General features: G+C 37.7%; 1 long non-coding RNA gene across 5 annotated transcripts in view; it reads right to left on the reverse strand.

Annotated features, from left to right (window-relative positions):
• Positions 1-19,455, reverse strand: part of LOC106491925 (uncharacterized) — a 156,877-nt gene that overhangs the window by 113,710 nt on the left and 23,712 nt on the right. Inside the window, exon 1 of one of the 5 annotated variants that reach the window (XR_010884253.1) lies at positions 5,671-5,768. The exons of the other annotated variants lie outside the window; for them this stretch is intronic. This is a non-coding gene — a long non-coding RNA (uncharacterized lncRNA). Of the gene's footprint in view, positions 1-5,670; positions 5,769-19,455 lie in introns of those variants that run through there. 5 annotated transcript variants of the gene reach the window in all.

A 19,455-nucleotide genomic window follows, 5' to 3' on the forward strand; every position in this document is an offset into this window, starting at 1 on the left:
TAGCTTAGGAAGGATGGTTTTGCAACTGAAGTGCAAAACTCAGACTGAAGAGACGTGTGATCACTGCCTGGTTGCAGAAAACTACAGCGGGTTTTCCTGCATATTACCCTAACAGGAAGTAAGATTGAAAGTTAAGCAAATAATTCACTATAATAGTAAAATAAACTTTCAATATTTAATGAAAGCAATAAATAATACATTGCAACTGCCAGCCTAAAACCTCACTAATTTGAAAGCCTGAATAATAGTTATTCAAATATATTCAACTGTGCACACAAGCTAAGTAAGTTTTTTGGTTTTAAAATACACCCAAAAAAACCTTCAGATTTTCATTCCTCTGTCCACTGTAGACAGATGAAACCTATCATAGTTATCATTAAGTTCCCAACTAGTCTTATTTGAAAATAATTTTGAAGTCAAGGTCTTACGATATTTTATGACCTCCTTTTCTCTTTCTCTGAAATATTCTTGGATTGACTTAAAAGAGAACTACACATATGGTCTACTGGATTAAATGGGGAGGGAGGAAGGCTAGATTATTACCAAATAATTTATATTTCCTTTTGTATTGGCTTTATATTAGATGAGTAATAAGCAAAAGAAATTCTTCAAAATTTATAGCCAGCTATACACTTTGGATTAAAGGACAGACTGTGACTAGAGATTTTAAATTAACCAGAGAATGGAAAGTATGACCCAAAACTGGAGATGAGAGGATGGAGATTAGAAAGTTCCTGATGTGCATTTGGAATAGAGTTCTTCCTATATCATTTACTTCATCTAAGAGCATCACTGTACTTAAGTTAGAATTTCAAATCCTGTAAATTTGAAATTTCTAAACACATTCTCAATCAAAATGGACTTTTTTTTAGAATTTATTCTCTTAAAACGGGCAGCAGTGAAGATAATCACTCAATCATCATTATACCGTATTCCTGCACTCAAAGGCAACAACATCTCATTAAAGAGAAGCAGCATTGTCAATTTGATGATATACTGATACCTCTTTGAGAAGTCTCTTGCTGAAGTGATGGGAAAGATGCAGCTACCCAGAAGGACCTAGGATCTATCCAAGAAGCAAAATCATTTTAAATGTGCACATTCTGAAATGATCCTTTGCATAGCAAAGCTGATCTTTCAAAAACAATATATGGAGAATAAGAACATCTTTACACAGGATCAAACAAAACAAAACAAAACAGGAGGGACTTTCTATTCCTCTGAATTCTTCAATCACCTTTGAGCAATGAGAATTAATAACTAGTTCCTTATAGGCAGGTCATTCTATAATTAGCTAAAGGATTTCTTGCACCTTTCTATTATAATAGCTGGTTTTGCCTGGCTGGACACAAGGTGCCAGAGCAGTCTGATCCAATATGCCAGCTTCCATGTTTCAAGTGATTTTTAAAAGTTCATCCTAAGTAGTCACCCTGATAAATGTACAGAAAAGCAGTTGAAATTGGTGCAGGGGAGGATTTTCTTTTCTCAGTAGAAAGAAAATCTCAGGAAGTGCCTTTGTCAATCCAAGCAACACTTTGACAGTAACATGTAACCTCCATCCCTGACCCATTAAGTCTGAACTGCACTTTAATTGGTCTGTCTGCAGAACTATGAAAAATTTCTCTTTGTGTACTGTAAAATAAAATGTATATATTTCATACAGCTGGGGAACAGAATATCTTCTATTCAGAGCTGCTGGCAGCACAACAGAGCACTTTCCTTGTTAAACCCTATGAAACCACTCCTCTTTTTTTTTTTTTTCCAGCCCTGCTTTTAGGTGCACTGGAGAAGCCAAAAATATAAAAGTCAATAAGAAGAGAGCATAATCACTGGAAAACTAAAAGCATATAAATCATTCTTAATTGAAGCACAACATTTAGTAGAAATCCTGAGAATCTGTCAAATTTGTTGATTTGGTTTGCGGAGCTGGGGAAGGACCTATCAGAAGACATTGACCAGCTTGACTGAAATGAGGATACTTATGTATGTCCCTTTTTTTTATTTTCTTGACTTGCAGATCTGTCTCAGTAAAAAGCTACTATCCATAAATCCACACGACTAATAGCATGTGGACTTTTATGAGGTAAATCTCAGTACTACTCAGAACGCACCTGATGAAAAAAAAAACCTAACCCTTTCTATATATGATCAAATAAACACTCAAAGATGAGGAAATTGCATGGGAAAAGACAGAAGCTTTCTAATCTATAATTCATATGACTGTATGAATACTCAAGGCAGTTTTGACACACTCAAAATACGGTCTTTTTTGTTGCTCAAAAATAGATTGGGTTAAAGCATATCTACATTACAGGACAAACCAGCCAACAAATCTATGTCAGGAGACTCCCTCATGGAGAGACAACACACTGGAACAGCTACACCAGTCACACAGAGATATAAACAAAGGTAACAGCAGGATTTATTTGATTGCTGAGATGTAGCTACCCAAGGCATTTTGCTGGCAACAGTATCTTATGGGGGAAGGATATGATCTTCCTCGCTTCCAGTTAACATACCTAAACTATCAAAATTCATAGCAGAGGCTGAGGCCTAGCTGTGTAAAAACTTAGGAAAATGTTGTCTGGTTAAAAGGAAGAAAATGATTACTTAAAGTATGCACATATCAATAACAAACATAGGCTCTTCACTGATCCCATACAGATCCAACAATAAAGAGTCTGGCAAACTGATCTTATGAACATTGCCTGCTTAGGACTTGTGTTTTATCTTTCTTTTTTGGCTTTCTCTACAAACTCTTCAAGGCAATGGATCTCCTGCTATGTGCCTAGCACCATTTAGGCACATTGGGCAGCTGGTCTTGCAGTGTTACTGGAACTCAGAAACAGCACAGTATTATTAATAACAGTATTAATCTTTAAATGGATCACAAGAACTCTCCACCTGTGCACTGGCGATATAAATAATTTATCAAACACACTAGGAGCTTGCATATGGATTGCAGAGCCCGTTCTGAAAATGTCATGAAGGAAAGTAAGTGATTAGTCAATAAAACTACTCCAGAGAGCAGTCTTGTGTGCAAGTGTTGGCAGAATGCAAGTCCATTCTGAATCTTAAAATGTTCTCAAAGTTCTCACAGTTTTAAAGACACAGGCAGTAGAAAGGCAGAAAAATAAGGAAGAGCCTCTCAGTGTCCTGGAAAAAGGAAGGTTCAGTGCCCTGGAAAACCTTCTGACACAGGTTTCCATATTGTCTTTAACTTAACTACACAGAAATGAAATAATAGCACTACTGATAAAATTGTCAGGCTCAGCTTTCTTTAATCCTGCGTACAGAAAGAGTATTCCCTTAGTATTGTTATGGTAGGCATTAAACAGGTGCTAAAATCACTCCCTCCTGTTTCTGCCTGGAACTCATTTGTTGCTTTCTAGGGTAAAAGTGTAAAGCACTAGTATTTATATTGTTTTATACTTACAGTGCTCAGTGTGAAATGAAGTCTGTTCTTTTACCTTTCTATAACTGTATGATAGATACGTGACACAGAAAATACATGTCTCTGAACACTAATTAAAAACAACAAAACCTTGAAGTACATATCCCATTTGCTTTGGAGCACCAATTATAAAGCCAGATGTTATAGCCAGATATCAAAGAATTATTTTTCATAAGCCACAGTTTATAGCTATGTAGCCTCCATTCATCATCTCAGATGGGAACACTTAATTTGACAGCAAACATTTTGGTTAATAGCCAGTTTCAACATTAGCACTTGTTTCTGAGATTTTATGCAAAGAGATGTGATAAAACTGTCCATAATGAAAATGCTGTTATTTCAGTTCTGAACCTCAGCATTTACAAATCATGTATATCTAGCATAATCTGCTTTATACATGTGCAAACATCTGTAGAAATGTCTCACTTAGACCTACATCTTTATATATGGGTATATAAGTGTATAAAGGGTATATAACATGTATCTACAGATAGTTAGATATTGCTGCCTACGTGTAGTCATCTTCTTCCAAGAAATTTATCTTAGAACATCTGAAAATAAAAAGTCTTTGGTCCTGTGTTTCTTGTATATTGTAAACATTTATTGATTTCAGTGGATACTTTTGGTGAAAAAATCTTGCAGAATCGACTATGTTATTTTTGCTACCCAGCCTAAATCGCAGTTATTTTAAACCTAGAACTCTCAGGGCAACCTATATTTAGCAAAATGAATCCTTTCTTCATGTATGCCTCTTGCATTTCTAAGCAAGATCTATGCCAAATCTTCAGCTGCTGTTAAGCTGGCACAGATCCATTGACTTCAACACTGTATTCAAGCTGCTACTTTTTTTTTTTTTTTTTTGGGGGGGGGGGGCGATGATTTATGGCAGCAAAAAATCTAACAGTTCTGCAGCCAGAAGTACTGAGAAAGGGGTTGATGCTAGCATACGCTACAAGTCTCCCAATAGATATCAGTCTGCCCTGACCTGAGTCCCAACGGTGAACCTTCCCACTGCAAGACTTCCTTTGACCAGAACTGAAAAACATATCAAATTATGTGACATGTCTCTGATAAGAGCAATTCATTTTAATTTTGACTAAAGCCAGGATTTGATTCTCCAGACAGCACAAAAAGGCAAGTACACTATTCCTACTATGACATCTCAGGTCTGGATTATTTTATCCAGACAGCAAAACACATTTTTTTGACTGGGAATCACACATTTTTCAAATCCAGAGGTTAATTTTAGAATAAAGTCCCTAAGAAAAAAAATGAAGATGCTAATGTTGCCCTACCACAAATGCACACTTACGCATACTATATATTGTGCAGTTTGTACTTGTGAAACACTAGGAAATGGGCACTTTGATTGTTCCAGTTCACAAATCAAAGAACTTAACAAGCTAATACATAAAGGGACAAAAAGGAAATATACAGTATCATGTGTCAAATAATTCCTACAAACAGGACATGGAGATGAATCGTAACACACCTATGATTCTTCACCAGGAGGGATGGCCAGATCATAGAGTGTAACTGCTAATAAGAAAACCAGAGTCTCCTAACTGCAGATTAACATAGCATTCATGACCAACATCCTTCCTTGCATGCTGACATGAAAGAAATGTACATGTCTGATGCACTGTGCTGCCAAAAAAGGCTTCAGTTTCGAGCACACCTTCCAGATTACCTCAACCTTTCTTGCCCACAAGCAAAAGAAAAGTACATCTATCTGGAACTGTTCTACCTAGACTTATCTACAGATAAGATGGTTATGACAGAATCACAATTCTATCTAGGAAAACAAAGATTTTACTGGGGGGAAAAAAAGAGATGGGTATAGAAAAAGTATTTTCACTTGTGGAGACGAACTCACATGGAAGAACACAAGAAGAAGGTGAATGCTGTGCAGCTTCCTGATGAAAGAGGTTCACAGTGAAAAAACGCTTGTTTCTAGTAATTGAAATAATCTCCCCAAAAAATGAAGTTGGGAGAACGTCGGCAACTTGCCTTGTTTCCTGCTAGTTTGCTTAGTAAGCTAATAGAAATCCCCAGCTTTTCTCAAATTGACAGCTCTAGATCAGCCAAAAGTAGATCTAGATCACCCAAAGTACCCTGGAATCAGAGACTCCAAGACTCACCAGATACTCAGCCTAAGGCAGCTTTGCCATACAGACTGCCCTGATGTTAGTGACATGAGGCCATAAAACACTCACAGAGTCTGGAGGCCATAAGGATCCTCACTCACACTGGGGTGATGAAGATTTCCAGTCATTCTGTCGCTAAGTTCAAAGGCAGAAGCAACGAAGCACTGGCGGAGACCAGGTTCAGAGAGCTTCCAGATTCCAAGCTGAAAAAGATGGAAATATTGGGGTTTCCTCTGTGAGGCCTGGAAATAAAATGTTTTCTTTCCTTTTACGACAGTTTCAGATTTTCCTTTCCATGATTTCCCCCCCTCCTTCCTTTCTCAAAGCCTGGAAATTTCACCTTTCAGAATAACAAAAAATACCCAAAATGTCACTCTTACAAGTGTTGGGCAGTTCATAAGCTTAACACAAAACAAAATCTAACATTTTATTTGAGGATGGTGCTAGATCAGAACTTTCTTTTGGATTTTCTTTCCAGTTCTGGAAGAAAACCAAAGTTGAAACATGAGAGTTACTCATGAACTGAAAATTCTGATTTTTCAATATCCTCTAGCAATAAACCAGCACAAGGCTTTTAGGCAAATCTCAGTTCCTTCCATACTAAATTGACACAGAAGATGATTTTCGTTGCTTGTATTCAAACACCCTGAAAAGAGATTGAATTCAGAACTGATTTTCTGATATGTAAAAAATGAGGTTGTGACACTGTAAGACACAGAGGAAGAAGCCTGTATACATTAAATGTAACTTTTGGCTTCAGTTTTATGGTCTGGCAGAAGGCTTTCGCTGCTCTTATATCTGGCAATGTTAGAGGAGCAGTGCGTCACAATTTAATTAACAGGTTAACAAATGTATTCAGAATGCGAGGTAATGAGAAAGTAATATTCCACCTTTCCTTATATATTCTGCAGGTTACACAGTTCTAACACTCAGATCATTAGCCATGAAAAGTTGTTTTTCCAGTCACTGACATCCATGTTTTTACTTCAGCAGCCATAACACTCCTAATGTCTAAATGAGTCTGCTTTCTCAGAGTGTCTGGGAAATGGTTTTGCTAATCTCAGTCTACAAATTCATTACCAAACTGAATACCAGCATCTTTTCTAGTGTCTAGCCAGACTATCAGGTTTCAGGCACCTTTCACTACTTCTTATTTATGTAATTCTTTATTAAACCTGCATTTTACAGCCTTCTTTTTTCTTAACTACTTGGGCATATTAAGTTACATGGTTCTGGATAATTGGAAAGGATTCAGCAACAGCTCTAGAGGTACCACAGGTTTGGGATGAAACTGTAAAATAACATTTACAGAGTAGTGATAGACACAGTGCTGGCAGTGGAACAATTTGATGTTGATGTAATTCGAGTGGCTGCTGCTGTGTGCTTTCTACTTTACACAGGAAGGCATGTTACATTCCTTCTATCTCTAGTTAGTCTAGGACTATTTCTAAAGAATAGCTGTTTCAAGAATAATATCAAATTACCACAGCAAGATGAACTACATAGCAACTAAATAATACGTATTTATGAAGTAATGCAGATGTCTGAAACATTGTGCAGACATAAACTTACTAAACCTTCAGCATCCTTGCAATGTAGGCAGGCAGAAGGGAATGCAGTAAAAGTATAGTGATGTTGTGATAGCCAGAGGAGCACACCATGTACCAGAAAACAGAGACGGACTCTTCTCAGAGGTGCACAGTGAAAGGACAAGGGGCAACGGACACAAGTCTCAACAGGAGAAATCCTAATTGGGTATTGGGAAAAAATTCTCAGGGTGAGGGTGGTCAGACACTGCAAGATGTTTCTCAGAGAGGCTATGAAATTGTCACCCTTAGAGCTACTCAAAACTTAACTGAAAAAGGCCATGAGCAGCCTCAAGTAACTTCTAAGTTGGATTTAACTTCAACATTGGGTCTCCTTTGGGCTGAGTTTGGACCAGATGACTGCCTATGGTCCTTTCCAACCTAAATAATGATTTGATCTCATTTTCCATCCCACATTCAGGATTCCACAACAATTTTCAAACAGACAGGGGGCATCTCAGCTGTGGAAAGATCAGCCACCTTTTCCGTAGCAGGCAACATGAAGTATGGCATCAATCTGACCAAAGCACAAGCAGTTTAAGAAGCACACCCAAAATTCTGTTGTTGGTTTTTTTTTCCTCCTTTTTAATTTTTGCTTTATCCCTTACTAGCTTAAAGACAGACCATAAGCACTAAAATCACAAATATTGCTAAATATAATCTTGTCTTATCCAGCACTATTCGTCTGAGAAATGCTATGATATGCTGAGTCTTTTAATGAACTTCTGAAGAGCAATCATCTCCCTGCAGCTGGGGGTATGCCTGATCCAGGAAGCCTTTCACATACTATACTAAGTTCATCAATAGGGATACACTATGGAAAAAAAAAAAGTTGCTAATTTTTGAAAATAGACTTCTGCCAATTAAATATTTGTCCTGTGCAACAGCTTTAAGCTGGGGAGTTCCAGATTTTCTTTTTGCTCCTTCTGAATCTCATTTTGACATAAATTTGCAAAAGACTTTAAATTACCTACTGAAAGACAAATTAAAAAAAGCTGTACAAGTATCCTAAATAATTCCTTCTACAACAATCCAATTAATTTCTATCCTACCCTTGCAATAAAATTAACTTAACAATTTCAATTAGCATTGTTCTTACATAGTTCACAAGGAAGCCAAAATTGTGTTTAAACTAGAGAGAATGTTTTAATTCTAACTAACTAGCTAAGGTTTCTATCACACCAGTGTCTGTTTAACCCTCATGAAGATGAGGAACTCCTAAATATTTAAAATTAAACATCTCTTTCCCCCCCCCTTCCAGCTTCTAGAAGAAGTTATACAATTCATTTCAAGATATCTTGTTGTGTTTCTTTTGAACAGTGTTTTATGCGTAAGCTGTGCATTTTTTCAGGAATAACTGACAGAAAGAAAAATCAAAGTTAAATCAAATACAGTAAACCGATAAGCTCTGGAATGCAAAAAAAAAAAAAATCCATAAAATCACACTTACACACAGAGATGGAGCACAGAACATTATTACTACTTCTAATCATCTTCGGCAAACAACTGGCACACAACTGGCACACAAAGTTAATAATAAGTAACCAAAAGGATAGAGATATCTGTATCTGTTATTTAAACTCATTTCAGTCTGGAAATGAGCTCTCGGGATGAAGCAAGCGCCAATTGATTTATATACTCTAATTCATTTAGCTCAGGAAGAACGTACATGTTTCTTACATTGCTGAAAGACGTGGCACTGTGAACACTTGATGTTTCTTTCCCAGGCATTTTATGCTTATTCTTTTTGTTACTGGTTTCTTATAGTAGATACATAGCATATGCAAAAATTCCTGTTGTTGTAATACAGATATATAAACAGAGGAGTTTGTCTTTTTCCTGACTCCATTACAAAGCAAAAAATTGACAAAATTTCACGTACCAGAGTGAAATATGGCTGCATTAAAAAAAAATAATACTACATTTACTTCAGATTAGTAATGTGAGAATTCAGGCCGAATAATATCCTGCTCATCCATTTCTTTTTCTGCCACAGACTCCCTTTATTTTCTCCTGCCACTTCCAAAGTTTTCTTAACACTTTGAGCAGCGCCCCTAAGTAGCCAGTGGGAAAACCCCAGTCCGAAGCAAGTGCCATCACAAAATTGGCATTGATCCAAAAACTGCTTCAAAAACAACTGAAAGGATATAACCTGCAATTTCATACTAGCTGATTTCAAAAACAAGCATGTTGAGCAGACTACTCAACTTCAGATTTCTGAGGAAATACTTTATCAAATCAATGGTATTTTAAAGAAGAAACTTTAGTAATGGTATTACTCTTACAGAAGAGCATATACCTTGTACAACAACCAGTTATCCACGTACTATCAAAAAAAAACAAAAACAAAAACCAAGTTTATTCAGCATTTTGACAATTACTTCTTGATATTTTAAGCAAAATAAAAAACTTGAGTTTATAGCTTTGCTTGAGCTTGGAGGGCTTGTTTTGCAATAATATTCCATGTAGTTGTTTTTCTTCATTTTCACCATGAAGATGCTTTTTTAAAATATAAACAAAAAACATCATCAATTTGCCTGAGCCGTATTTTTCTTTTGTTGTGAGGTAAAAAGTAAAACTGATGTAGACAACAAGTTTTATTAAACAATAGAAAGCCAAATCCATCCTATGTTAAGCCAAGCGAAATCAGCAGAGCTATACCAAGGATGACTGACTTTCAGTGATTTAAAATTTGCAATGACATATGTCAGTAACAAGCTATTCAGTTCAATGGAGTTAATCCCAATTCACTTCAGTGTAATTGAGAACAGATACTGGCTTGTCTAAGTTCCCCTGGCTTTACAACTTCATTGGCTCTAATGGCATTACTTCAGGGGATGCTTTAGAATTGAACTGTTTGTGTCTTATTCCACTACTACTAAAGCTCTGCCATCTTCATTCGCAGTTTACTAGTTCACTGCTAACAAAGTTCCCGAAGTATTACAGTTTAAGGTTGTTGTCTTGTATCTTCTCAAAAGTATTTTTTCAAAGTTACACAGATTTAGGAGCACAGCCTTACAACACTTTTTTTTTTTTTTTTTGGTAGGTATGGGAGAATATAATCTGCTCTGTGGTGTAATTCCAGGTATGCTTCAGTCCTGCTTTCCTTTTGCTGATGCTTGGAAAAAAACATGCCTACATTTTTAAGCCTATAAAACAAATGTGACAGCAGGCTAAGACCATTCACAATTTTCTGAACTAATCTGGCTTCAAGATCAGCCTCACTATCTGTCTACAGATAGTAGACATATAGAGCAAACAAATGTTCTATATTTTAATGCATCTGTAGATACAAGTCTTTCTGGGTATAATCTCACAGAGCAGGTTTTTGCCTGCATGTGTGTATGCACAAACACAAAATCCAAGAGGAAAAGCACTAGAAACACCACTGGGGAGGTTTTAACAGCCCTAAATATTATCTCATAAAGCTTTTCTTTAACATTCTTCTATATTCACAAGTCCTAGAAAATTAGAAATTACCATGTTCAGTTTCTGTATAGCACTTGTTTCAGATTAATTTTGAAGTTAAGAGTCTATATTAAAGTCTTAATTTGGGATCTCTCAAGAAATAGAAAGACCCTTAGAGGTTGGTAGATTCATACCGTAGGATGATTTTGCTGGCTAATAAGCAAGACTGAACACAAAATTTAAGGTGGAATGAACCTATGCCATAGGCCAAAAGGGACAATCAAATCATCTGGTCTAATCTCTTTATATCGCTGATCTTGAATTTCACCCAGATACACAAATACTGAATTTAATATCTTGTGACTAATAATAGGGAAGCTAGGTTGTTGCGTGCAATGCCTGGTATCACCAGCAAAAGAACAAAACTGATTAGCTAAGCAGGAAAATGAAAGGTGTTTTCTTTCACAAAGAGTATACTCCTGAAAAAATACTTAAAATTGTTTCAGAAGCTGTTTTTGAGACTGTAGGTAATAATCTGATTTTCATTAGTAAGACAGGTGCAAGTAATAGGTCTGATTTATAATGTTACAATTCTTAACTTGATATTTTTAAAAGAATTAACTGGATTCATGGAATTGGCTAAAAATGTATTAAGACTGGTTAGCATGAGTTTACACTAAATTGCTTAATGATTTTAATAAAATGTATTAGAACAAGACTTCAAGGAGGCAATGTAGATCTAGATGTTAGACACTAGTCAACTTTGTTTTTCCATGATGTACAGCATAAGCAAGCGAAATTCTGTCTTTAAAAATGCATATAAAACTCACAGGCAAAATAGATGTGGAGAAAAGTAAGTTTTAATATCCCTTAAACTATGAAAGCTACTTAAATATGTTTTCCTTGAACAGATTTGATGACCGAATGCATATTGCAAAGCTCTTCATCTCCAGATCACCAATTCAAATGTTGCCTTGGTTAGTCATGAGTGAAAGTAAAACCCATCTGACAGCTGTTTGGTGGCCTACACAGCTTCTAGAGTTTCCAGTACTAAAATTTCCAAAAAGTCATGAGCAGAGCAGGTATTTCTTCAGGCTGTCTCTGCAGAGGTGCCTAGAACGGAGATTGGGAGCCTGCCGGGGAGAGCACGCCACACAGCCCGGTCCAGCTCCGGCCATCCAGAGAACCTCTCCCTCACCTCATCCACACAGGCAGCTTATTCGGGTTTTTCATCCAGAAACTAGGCCACACAGGAGACAAGTGGTCCCGGCACAAGCAGCCCACAGCCAAAGCAAACGCCTGAACCCAGCCTAGAGCGCCCCCGCGTTTGGAGATTAAAAGCGGAGCCCTGCAATCCTGAGCATTTTGTTGTGAGCAGTTATGTCTTTAACCACGGTCTTTAACCAAGACCTTTTCCAAAATTTCAGAGTAACTACAGAAAACTAGAACAATTTCTCCTTCAGCACTGGGCTTTCAACACATACCTGTGACCCTTTCTTGACTTCCCTGCACATTTTGTTTATTGCCCCCATGTTGTTAACATACGACATTGTTGTAAAATGTTGTTAATGTACAACATTAAGCGACCCACGTACTTTCTTTTTTGGATGCATTTCAAATGCTGGCACGGAGAACACGCCGGGAACTCTGGGCTGAGAGGGGCTTGGAAGCAAACGTGGAGGCGGCTGGAGGAAGTGAGATCGAGTCGCGCCTGTTTTTTCCACACAATTTCATAAAAGCTTTAGGCCAGCCTGAACAATATGGGGAACTCCCAAATGAGAAATGATTTGTTTTCACTACCCTCACATTTCCATAGCAAATATAAATCACATTGTACTTGTTTAAAAACAAACAAGCAAACAAACTCAAAACCGAAGAAGATGTAACATATTTCAGCATAGTTTTTTTTACATCCCTATAGTTACTCCAGATGGAATTCATATAAAAGGTGGTCAGCAGGACATCTACATTATTATATACATACAGCACCTACAGATTTGCTTTTTAATTAAAGCAAGAAGCTTTTTGTCACTTGTACAAAGTGAGGAAAAGGACATTTTTCCCGCCTATATTTTTCCTGCTTTGGTACACCAGCTTCCTCCCTGAAGAGCACATAATAACTACATTTAAGTAAGTCAGGTCAATGTGTCCTCTTTTATTTTATGTTAAGGTAAATTAGCTTTTCTGTCCCACTGCAGTCTAATTTTTCTTTACAGCTATTTAAAACCTATTACAGGTTAACGTTAACATTCAGACTGCTTCCTGCACTGTCTGATTTTGCTACATGATAAACTTAACAACCTTTAGTGACAGACAGCAACTGAAAAGTTGAGGGGGTTGGGGGGGGGGGTTCATCCCCAACAGCAGTCTACAACATTTATTGTGGTTTAATAACAACATTAATAAAAAGGCAGGTCTACTGTAAAATGCCTGTGGTGGCAATTATTCTCATTTGTTTACTTTGGCTACAGCCACCACAGAGTAGGATCTATTCTGCTTACTAAGCACCACCTCTTCTTTTCCAGTCATTCATATGCCACGTCTGGACAGGGAGAGGAATAACTTGAGGGAGGAAGAAAAAAAAAAGAAAGAAAGTCAAAGTATAGAAGACAGATATCATAGTGCACCTGGCACAGACCATATTTCTATAGCATACACACATTCGTTCTGCTGTTGTGGCAGGATGCATAAGTATTAGTATTTGATGATATGTATGTAAAAATATAACCTCTGAAAAGACATTACCTCACAAGAAAAATTTTTGCACTATATTAATTTTTCAAGATTGGATTAAGCCTGTTTGGGTTAAATATGAACATCAGCAGTTTTGAAACCCAAACCTGATGCATATGTCACTCTATATTGCCTAAGAGGTTCAATCAGTGTGTATATAAAATCTTTCTGCTGGTAGTAAAAGTCACTAGTGAGACTTGCACATGATTTATCAAAAGATTTCTGATTCACAGAGTTGGTCCTTCTTGTTCTCGGGGGCAGTGGGACTTCTAGAGAGAGCAGCTCTGCAACTGTGCTACTGGGTTGCTCTGGAATACCTTCACTACATAGAAGCAATACTTACAATATGAAGGAACATGTAGGCTGCTTTTTAATGTTTAATTTCCAAATTTATGCACACTTATTTGATACCTAACTCTATGCTTCAGGAAAAAACGAAAAATGCATGGAAAAAGCAAACCTTTCTTTTAACCATGACAACTGAAAAAATGGCTGTCTTCACCTCTCTGGGCTTTTCCTTTGTAGGTGAGCTCCTTCAATTGGTGCAAAGGAACACAGGGCTACTTGGACACAGCCCAGAAGGACCAAGCTGGAGCTACACGAGGAACCATTTTGTTATTAGAGGCAGAGGAACTTTAAACAACACTTCAGTGAACACCAGCACAACTGACAATTCCATTTAGCTGGACTTGAGCTACATCCAGGCATCCTGTGGTTTCATGCTTTGGGCTTTAATAACAGCAAAAACAAAATCTTGTTCTGTAAAAACTTGTCGCATTTATGATCATGTTTCATTACTATGCAAGCCCAATGAGCTATGCAAGCATTTTTTCACCACATATGCCTTACGTGTGCACACCTGGTGTCCATACTCCAGTCTGATGGGATGTTATATATGCACACATAACATTATTTTGGTTTCAATAGCTCCTCTACAGAACAGAGTGCTACATTTAAGAATGAATCTTCAAGCATATTTAAAGATAACAAGATTAAACTTTTTCATGTGATTTGTTCCTTATTACAAATATTATGATAACAATGGCCAGTATAGTTTTGCATTCGTTAAGCTTTGTCAAAAAGCAACTTGCATTTTACATTAGAAATTGGCATCTGGTTAGCTCTGTTTCTCTTGGAAGGCTAAAAGCAACTAGAGGATTACTTCATGGTGACAAGTAGCAAGTGAGCAAAACCTGATCATTTGAAATACTGATGGATTTTGTTTTATTATTTTTTAATTTAGAGAGAGCTTTTGGAACATGTGACATAATACGTTAGTGTTAGTACAACTGAAGAATATAAATGGTGCTAAGATGATTTTAAGCTTGCTGTGGGTCTTCCGGCTCTCAGGTCTATTTGGTACATGCATGGAATAAAATGGAGAAGCTTCAATGCTATAAGAAATGATGGACCCTAAGATTTGATCTGACTAACAGTTTCCACGTGGACAGGTAGAACTGGATACGGGAATTTCAAAATTGTCAATGTCCCCTCTTGCATGTAGGGAGGTGTCATGGGAGACACTTAAGATATCTCCTTGACAAAGAAATAGGCCAGACAGGTATCAATCTGTTCTCACTACTGGAACAGTACAAAACAGCCTAGGTCTTTCATATTTGGTCTTCTTCCTCTTAGTTCAAACCGCTGGGAGTATAGATTTTCCTATACTTTCCTATGAAACCTGAGAAAAGGTCCTTTGCCTGTATTAAAGCTTCCAAAAAGACCTCCAGCAAAATAAATGCACACCACAATTCCAGATATCTGTTTACCTTTGCAACATATTATGAACATTTTTTCCATCTCAAAGTGTGAGACCTCAGGAAGTGCCCATGAGATGTGAAGGGAGGAGGCTGGGTAGCCCTATGAAGGAAGAGGTGCTAGGCTTTATCAGGGAAGGCTGCTGTCCAGCCGGGCTCCCCTGAGTGCAGCGCTAGCTGTCCAGCTCATCCAACTATAATCTGTCTTGTTCATCTATGCCCCATAGCATTAAACATGAATGAAATGCAGACGTAACTGCAGGAAGGGAGGCAGAAGTCAACTGTGCAAGTTTCTTTCTCAATGTGGGAGACACAAAGGTCTGAATAAAGGCTTTACAAAGGACTTCAGGGAATACCAATGGCCTAAGGGTCATGAAGATTTAGGCAATCAGCAAGACAGGCACCATATATGCCCCTCTGGCTTCCCACCCTCAATGCACACACCAGTTCCAGAATGCTGTGCCATCCCAGAGGATGGCAGGCTCCCAGGAGGATTGTTGGATCTTCTGCCTCTCTGACAACACCTTAGAAGAAGGTACAGCTTAGCATAAACTAGAGAAAGTGTTGGAACCTAGTCTAAATCAGGAGCTAGATGGGTCCCTAGCCAGCCCACAAACACAGAGAAGCACAAATGTGCTGTAAAAGCACCTTTCCACTCCATCTCCATCAAACTCAGTGAGAACTGAATCCCTAACCTCATCATTGGAGGAAAATATGGTTGCTTGGAAAAGGAAGACTTAAAGTCACTTTGCAAGCCAACTCTCAAATGCTGAGCCACAGCCGAGTATAATATCTAAAGCATGCACACAGGTGACATATAGAAACACTATACAAAATGGCCACCAGGGCAGCAGCACTCTACCTGCCAGCTAACATGAGATGACTGAATGTTGGCCGAACACATAGTCACAGATGGTTTTACTGAGTGTGACAGCCAGCCAGCATCAGCTGAGATAGTCTGGCAGGGGAAAGCTGGATGTAGGACAAAGTAAAAACAGGGCAAGTATTCTACGCCTTCTGAAAATAAGTTGCTGTTTTCTTTTCAAAGTCTCAGACTCTCTGGGCCTAATTAAATTTGAAGAAGAAAATGAGGAGTAAGCAAAATTCTTGGACAAAGGGCTAGCTTTTTCAGCTCTACTGGGACCCCAAGCAGTGCATAAAAGGCAGTGTCAGGTGTTAAAAGCAAAACTGTGTGTACTTTAACAGCAATGAGAAAAGTACAAACAAGAGAGAGGCTACAACTATTTTAGGAATGCAATTGTTTTATGGAAAACATCCCAACCCAAGCATTTTTCTAATTCTGTTCATTAATACTCAGTGCTTGGCATCATGTAAATTCCTTCAATCACGGAAATAAAAGGCTTCATCTGATAGTGTAAATATTTGTTCCACATCATTTTCTAGAGTTCTGAACAGTTATATAAATATAGCTTACTCAACACTTGTCACATGAAGAATTAGGGAGCTGGGCTCTTAACTACACTCTGCAGGCCACCTGTAACACAGCTCACAGCCCAGGGAGGAGGACGAGCTTCTGGGAAGTCCCTGGTTAACTACCACTTTCAAACCTTGGCAGTCTCCTTCCAGAGCTCACCATGGACAGAGACACTGACTGTTACTGGTCTTTAAAAGAAGTAGATCAATTCATCCCTCAAGTACAATAAAAAGACCGTTTTACATTTATATTTACATAATTCATGCCCACCCGGGGCAAGACAGCTATACAGCACCAGTTCCTCCAGGCAAATCTTTTAACTTACTGTTAGTCTGTAAGTTATTTAACAAATCATATGAGCGAAAATGTCATCTTTCTTCAGAAATAAACTTACTACAGGTCTACAGTGCATGTCTTTCATATTCACTTTAAACAGAGACAAAAAGATGTTTCAGTGCAGCCTTAGCATGGTTTCTGGCAAGGACTAATGCAAAACCATTAAAGACTTCTTTAAGTGCCCTCCAAAACTTGTCTGGAATTAATTCTGCTTAGCCATACATTCATTTCACCACCCACCACCGTGCCTAAGTGCGTTGCACAGACTTCATTAACTTTTTACTGGCAATAACAACAGAAAGATGCCAGGCTTGATTTTTCTGTGAATGGTTCAAATGATTTCCAGCTATGTCATTCCAAACGCAAACGGACAAATTCTCCTCTCAGTTACACCACTCCTGAGAGGAGAATTTAGACTTGGATGTCTGCATTTTAATAGTTGGAATGGAATGTGGAAAATAAGGAAAAAAGGTTGCGACAACTCGAAGCAGTAAAATTTATTTTAAAAAAATACCACCATTGTTATGTGAAAGCTATGACAAAGAGATGCACTTTGTAACCCATAACACATGAGTACCATAACAACCAAGACATGATAACACTGAGATCTGAAATTATTCCGATCCCTTGAAATAGCTAAAACACTATGATGGGTCTGTCTTGTCAGAAGTAGGTCTGTGCATCTCAGTCTCACCACAGAGAGCTCCGAGTTTGCTGAAGAACCCAGCTTTGGAAGATCAAGCAATGAAAGAACTACAAGGGAGCTTCAAACAAGAATCTGAGAGTCTGAATATTAGCTCACCAAAACTGACAAGACATTAGGTATCACTGAAAACCTCACAAGATATCTAAAGCAAATCTGTGGAGACTGACTTAACAATTCTTCCTATAATATTAGCAAATACAGCCTGAGTATTTGCTTTCCCAGATACAAATGCCAAACCAATCAAACACAGAGGTCACAAGTGAGTCAGATCATCAGACATATCATGTACCTTGTTACTGAATACAAGTACAGATCACCTGGCCAAGTGTTTTCCAGGAATAGATAAGACTTGCTCAAAGGCAAAGTATCTGCGGACAATGACATAGTAAAACTTTCAAAACTTTCAAGCAGTGATTCAAAGAAAAAACAAAGCATAGCCTCATCCCCCTATTCTAAAATTTTTTTAAAAGCATCTATGCAATGATAGTGTTACAAAAAATTTGGAGTATGCATTTCAAGAGGTTGATGGAAAAATGTTGTTATATGTGTAAAGTGTGAAGATGCAAGCTTTTCTTTGCTTTAGATTGTAACAACTCTTTCATTGCCTCATACTTTCTTCTTCAAGGGTCTTTCATGACCTTCCAGGAGTCCTAACTTGACTGCTAAGGTAGGCTGGTGTCACTTAACATTGCTACTACACCAACTCTGTAAAAAGACCAATCCAAAAGGCCATCCGTTATGGATGTGTATTTCTCTTTTCTGGCATGGATTTCCATCTATTGATCATATGCTGATGACATAAAGGATACATTGTCTTCTGGTACAAATGCTACTGGGCTTCCTCCAAAATTGTAAGACACATTAGGTCCATCATGCTTTTGACAATTTCACTTTCAGCTCTGTATTTGCAAAAGTGCCCTGCCCTTCAGTTCTTTATGTTAAATCTTGAGCAATGCTACACTGTTACAAATACAGTGTACTATCAACTCATACCAGACTAAATACGCTGACATTATAGTACAAACATCACAGATTTCTGCTTGATACCCCTTAGAGCACAGCCTGAAAATGTAAAATTTTCCTGAACAAAGAATTGTTTCCTTAGTGCTTAAGCAAGAAATATTCTTACACCTCCACCTATACTACCTTTATGAATTAGGTACAAACAGTTCTGAAAGTCTAGGTATTCAATATACAAGTAGCCCTGGAGAAAAAGGCAGGACAAAGTTAAAGAGAGCAGATACCTGTGTTAAACACCTCAAAAATACATAATTATTAGCTGTGCCTTGATTATGTATATAAATGATCATAATTCTAAGAGGCAGAAGACGATTACTCAATGGAAAAAATAGAAATTTCTGTAAAAGTAGTTTTAGAAAGCAAACATTGTTTATTCACAATGATAGTTATTATATTTACTTATTGATAGCTCAGAAATAAATTAACATAGTATCTGACAATATAAGAACATCTATATAATGTTAGATGGAAGTTTCCCCCTACTCTCTGACAGCAGCAAATAGCAAACACATGGGGAAGCGGATTAGACAAAAATATATAATGGTACTTCCTCGATACCCTCACAGCTCCAGCAACCTGCAACTCTCACACTTCTTCAGCTTCACGTAATTCTGGTTTTAATAGCTCTCAGTGAGTTCTTCTTTCACAATCGCTTTATTGAAAACAGGTAAATTTCCAGCACCCATATCATCTTTTAACAGTAAGTTACAGAGTTTCAATGCCTCGTTGTGTGAGGAAATACCCATTTCTGTTTGTTTTAAACCTGTCACCCGTTAACTTCATTTGATTTTGTAAAAACACCGCCTGGGCAGATCATCAGCAGTGGAACTTTTGTGGAACCCACACAATAGTCAGAGGAGATAACTGCACAGG

This window comes from Apteryx mantelli, chromosome 5, assembly GCF_036417845.1.
Source record: "Apteryx mantelli isolate bAptMan1 chromosome 5, bAptMan1.hap1, whole genome shotgun sequence".
Classification (NCBI taxonomy): domain Eukaryota; kingdom Metazoa; phylum Chordata; class Aves; order Apterygiformes; family Apterygidae; genus Apteryx; species Apteryx mantelli.